This window comes from Rutilus rutilus (assembly GCF_951802725.1).
Source record: "Rutilus rutilus genome assembly, chromosome: 9".
NCBI lineage: Eukaryota > Metazoa > Chordata > Actinopteri > Cypriniformes > Leuciscidae > Rutilus > Rutilus rutilus.
In genome coordinates this window covers 5731018-5737061 of record NC_140223.1, presented here as the reverse complement: position 1 = coordinate 5737061, position 6044 = coordinate 5731018, and positions in this window count along the sequence as shown.

The following is a 6044-nucleotide window of genomic DNA, read 5'->3' as shown; positions in this document are numbered from 1 at the left end:
GTCACATGACTAAATTTACGTCATCGGTTTTAAATACCACCGGTTTCACAGTCCACACTACAACGTGAAAATGGCGTTTTCAAATGTATCCTCTTTGGAGTGCGTTTTCACAAAAGCTTCGTTTTCATTAATAAAAATGCCGTCTCGGTGTGGACGGAAGGCCAAAACGGACAGAAAAAATATGTGTTTTCGGACAAAAACGTATTAGTGTGGACATGGCCTTAAACTTCATCAGAGTACCTGCCTTCAAGGAAGTTAACGCTTGTCAATGGAGAGTGCCCAGGCTCTCTGTACACATGAAATGTAGGAGAGTCTGGTAGGACCAGGCTTGAGGTTAGGATAGCAGTGGAATCCTCAAACATATATTCAATAGAAAACGATACTCCATACAGGGGAGTGTATGTAGCCCAATATTATTTAATATTATGATTGATGATGTTTTTTCTGGAGTTGAACAGAGAATGAGTAAAGCATTATATGCAGATGATGGGGTATTGTGGGTGAGGGGTCGTAACATTGGTGTACTGGAGTCCAGTGTTGTGCGTGAACGAGTTCAAAAGAACGCGTTCATTGAACACGCTCATTTTTTCGTCAACGTTGAACTGAACGCAACACATTTTTTAATAAAGAACTTGAACGTGAATTAGTTCACATTATGTGTCATGAACGGCAGACATCACTGTAAATGAACGTTGGAATTTGTTTTCCATTGAAAACTGAGTGACATCTGTTTTCTCTTTTGAAACGCAACGAGAGAAAGTTCCTCCCTCCTGTATCCATAGCAACGCCGCGTAGCAGGCAACGACGAGAGCGTGGAGGGCTAGAGGAGCGAGAGAGAGAGAGACAGACCAAAGACGAGAGTGAGAGAAAGCGCTGCAATTTTAAAAAAAATGGCTAGTGGAAGTGATGGCACGGAGACGGACACCGATTCTCCTTATGAACATTTAAAACAATTTTACACTCTTGCAAACCAAGACCCCGACGGCAAAAATCTTACCTTTCTGTGTAAGATATGTCCACCTGCGCAGCAAAAACAAGTTAGGACATCAACAACGTCCTTCTCGAATTTGAAACGGCACATTGAGTTAAAACATCCATCCAGTGTAAATGCATATATGCACGCCCTCGAGGGTCATAAGGGAGGAAAGGGAAAAAAGACCCCCTGCCAACCCCAAACGCAAATGACACTGCCAGCAGCCTTCAAGAGGTCCGTGGTGGTCTCACAGGAGCAGGTAGATAAACTGACTATCGACTACATTGTGGAAGATTTACAACCTCTAAGCAAAGTTGAGAAACCCTCGTTCATCAGACTAGTGACAGGTTTGCACCAACCAGACATGTGCCTTCAAGAAAGCAAGTGCAGGGACTACTGAATAGAGAATTTAAGGAGGTTATCAATAAATTAAAAAGTGAACTTGCCGAGCTTGATTTTGTTTGCACAACAGCTGATTGCTGGTCAGCTGTCAACAAGGGATTCATGGGCATTACAGTTCATTGGCTTGACAAACATGATCCATCACTCAGGAAATCAGCTGCACTTGCATGCCGTCGTGTCAGGGGGTCACACACATATGATGTACTGGCAAAAGTACTGGCAGAGGTGTACAAGGAATTTAAAATCCAGAACAAAATTGTGTGCACAGTGACAGACAATGCCTCAAATTTTGTTAAGGCATTTAACTGTTTTGGAGAGGGTGTTGCTATTACAGCTGCGGCTGCAGCTGCTGATGAAACAGTGGAAGAGGCTTCTGTCCAGGCAATTGACAGTTTGGATGATGGTGATGGTGATGGTGATGATGATGATGATGATGGGCTTGAGCCAGCACCCCTCTCAGCGTTAGAGGATCCCTGCCTCCCCCCTCACAGAAGGTGCATGGCCCACACCTTAAATCTTGTTGCTGCCGACACAAAGAATGTAACTGACAGGCAGTACAACACACTGGCGAGGCCTGTGTTTTCCAAAGCATGCGCTCTGTGGAACAGAGTTAAACGGAGCTCAAAAGCCTCAGATTTGGTTGAGGAAAAGCTAAAGATTGGCTTTGTCACTCCAAATAACACACGATGGAACTCAATGTTCCTCTCCATGCAGCGCCTGAGTCACATAGCCACATTGACTCCACAGGCCAGCGACCTGATAGCGCCAGGTGATCCAGCTCCTGAATATGACAGGCTGCTTCTGCACAACGTCTGTGATGAGTTCGGCCTTCGGCGGTTTTCCCCACAGGAGATTGATTTCATCCATAACTTTGTGAGTGTGATGCATCCCTTAGCCGCTGCACTAAACATTCTTCAAGGGGAGAAAAACACATTCCTTGGGTACCTGGTGCCTACAATTGTGCAGCTGAAAAATGACTTGAGAGGGCTGCTGGATGAGAGCTCAAAGCCTACAGCTACAGAAGGTCTGGCTGCATGTCGTCCTCTCATCCAAACCATGATTCAGGCAATCTGCAAAAGATTGGATGACAGGCTTGAAGAAAAAGAGAACATCCTGGCAGCTGTACTACTCCCAATGTTCAAGTTGGACTGGGTGTCGGATGACATTCAGCGCTTGCAGTACAGAGTGATGCTGAAGCAAGAAGTGCAATCTATCTCTGTGGTGGAGTCTGAACAAGCGCAAACCTCTGCAACAGAGAGAAAAAGCAGTGCTTCCTCCTTTTTTAAATTCAGTCGAAGCCCAGTAACAGTCACCAAGTCCGAGGTGGACATGTACCTGGATGCCCCAACTGCTGACAACTTCAATGAGTACACAGTCCTACCCAAGCTGAAAAAGCTGTTTGTGAAGTACAACACAGCAATCCCGTCAAGTGCTCCAGTGGAGAGGCTGTTCAGCACTGGTGGCCAGATATTTAGGCCCAGGAGAAACCGATTGGGAGATGCCAACTTCGAAAAACAGTTGGTGTTGAATGCAAACAAAAAACTCTTTGGACTGACCTGAGGGGAGAAAGAAGTATCCAGGGGGTGGGGTTCAGTTTTCAGTTCGCACTAGTGTAACCATGTTCCTGTAGATCATGTCCCCAGCACTGAATTGAAAAGGTCACCAACTACTGTATGAAAGTTGAAGTTACCTACCTAAAGTTGCATAAAGTTCCATCTTACACAAAGTTACATCTTAAAAATCACTGTATCAACCATAAAGATACGCAGTTTCCTTAAAAATAAAGTTTTTTGTGCCTTTGAGTTTTGCCTTCATTACCTTCATTCAAGAGTTTTGCTCATTTCATACACACACATATGTATATATAATATCATATATATCAAATAATATATACATATTTCATATTATATATTCTTTTTTTAATTAAATGCTGGTAGATTTCATTGCACTAAGTATAGAACTGGTCTACCTTGTCTGTACTGCTGCAAGTTTCATCACCTGGTAAGAAACCCACAATTGCAGTGTCATGAGCAAATGTCTACAATGAGCAGCTTCAAAGAACGTATAGTGATTTCTAGCTCGTAGTGTGAAAAAAAGTATTTATTTGAATATCTCACGAAAAAAGTAAAATGAACTGAACTTTGAACTAGTTCAGAATTAAAATTGTGAACTTTGAACGTGAACTGTTCACTTTGAGCATGTATGAACTGAACTTGAACTAGTTCAGAAAAGCTGTGAACTGGCACAACACTGCTGGAGTCAAGAATGCAGAAAGCAATAGATCAGGTCAGAAAGTGCACATATGAATGGGGCTTTCGTTTATCTGTGGAAAAAAACTCACTATGTTTCACTAAAAAACAGGTAAATCCTAGACTAGATATAAAACTGTATGGACAGTCACTCGAGCAAGAGAGTGTGATAAGATATTTAGGTTAGACACTAAACTTAGTTTTAAAGTCCATGTTCAAAAAATAGTAGATAAATGTAAGAGAGGTATAAATATACTATAGTGTTTATCGTTGGGGTGCATCAGGTTCATCAATGAAATGTATATTGTCTTAATTCACTACATTTTTTACTATGAATGCATAATATATAATTTTGCAGCCAAAACCAAACTGACAGGTTAGGATAGGGTGCAGGCTAAAGCCCTGTGTTTGTATTGTGGAGCTTTCCGAACATCACCTGTAGCCTCACTGCAAGTAGAAGTAGGAGAGATGCCATTAAAGATCAGGGGGCTCAAATTGGCATGTCATACTGGACAAATCTGCAGGGAGATGAAATAACACACCCTACAAAAAAGGTACTTGAAGACTGTTGGGAGTATGGCCGTACTAACATCAGTAGCTTTGGATGGAATAGGGGAAAAGAGGCAAAAGAGATGGGAATAGACAATATTGAATCCCGCAAAACAATAAGTAAGACTGCCATCCCACCATGGTTGTTCTGTTTTCCTATATGAAACAAAAGACATTGTAAAATCTAGAGGCATATATCAAAATATCCAACCGTATAGAAACGAGGTATGATACCTCAATACAGATATACACAGATTGATCCAAAGATCCAATAACGGGTAAGATGGATGCAGCTGTATTCATCCCAAAATACAACATTAACATCCAAAAAAGAACGTCAGATCACCTCTCAGTCTTCTCAGTTGAAATAATGGCCATTATTTTAGCATTGCAATGGGTTAGAGGAAGTTAAACCGCATATAGGATAATCATCTGATCAGATTCCATGTCCTCCCTATCAAGTATTCAGAGTGGAAAATCTATATGTATACAGATTTTTTTTTAGATTAAATAAAGCAATTAATTTTTAAATTAACTCAACAAATAATTATGTACAGTTTACCTGGGTTCCAGCGCATGTGGGTATTGAGGAAAATGAAAAGGTGGATACATTAGCAAAAGAAGTCCTGAAGGCATGAACATAAATATACAAGTTCCACTTAGCAAATTATAAATTAAAGTTATCATTAAATACACTATTAATAAAATGTGGCAGGATACATGGGATCAGGAAGAGAAAGGAAGACATTTATACAGCTTCCAGAAAAATGTGATGGTTTGTCTAAGACGACAGGAGGAAACTGCTTACAAGGTTGAGAATAGGGCACACACGATTAAATGCTGCCTAAAGTTAAAGGAGAACTCCGGTCAATTTTAACATTGAGCTCATTTTTTTGTACATTTGGAGTGCTGTCAATACAGAGAACAACGACAAAAATCGGTGTTGCCTACACCGAGTTATTCTATTTTTAAAATTTGCACCCTATTGACTTCAATGGGGCAAGTAGTACGCCTGCTTTTTAGCCTCTTAACATCCTTTAAGTGTCATTACAAGTGCACAGAAAATGTGAGTGATTCCTTCCGAGTGAACACGAGTGGATCTGACTGCAGTAGATGTTAGAGATATTAATAAAAATGAAGTTAATTCAGCCAGCGCTCATACCTTTGTTTACATCCTGTTTTCGGTGGAAGGCCATATAATCGATTGTCGAGTTCACGCGCATAGGTTTAGTACCTATGATCACGCGCGTGAACTCGACAATCGATTACTATGGCCTTCCACCTCTAACATCTACTGCAGTCAGATCCACTCGTGTTCACTCGGAAGGAATCACTCACATTTTCTGTGCACTTGTAATGACACTTAAAGGATGTTAAGAGGCTAAAAAGCAGGCTTACTACTTGCCCCATTGAAGTCAATAGGGTGCAAATTTTAAAAATAGAATAACTCGGTGTAGGCAACACCGATTTTTGTCGTTGTTCTCTGTATTGACAGCACTCCAAATGTACAAAAAAATGAGCTCAATGTTAAAATTGACCGGAGTTCTCCTTTAATAGGAAAACACCAGACTGGATTATGCATTCATTGTGGAGAAGTGGGAAATGTAAAACATATACTCTTGATGTGTAGAAAGTACTCTTGATAAAAAGGAAAGAACTAAAGAGGGCAACGGAAAATGGAGTGAGTTTAAAAAACCTATTGATTTTGCCTGGCACGCAATCTATAATTCAGGATGTTATGATCTTTATGAAAGAAACTCAGGATTTAGGTTTTATTATTTAATTTTTTATTTAATTTTTTATTTATTTTTTGTGTAGTAACATACTATAAAATGACATTCCAAAGAGTTCACACCTCAATCCTGAAGATG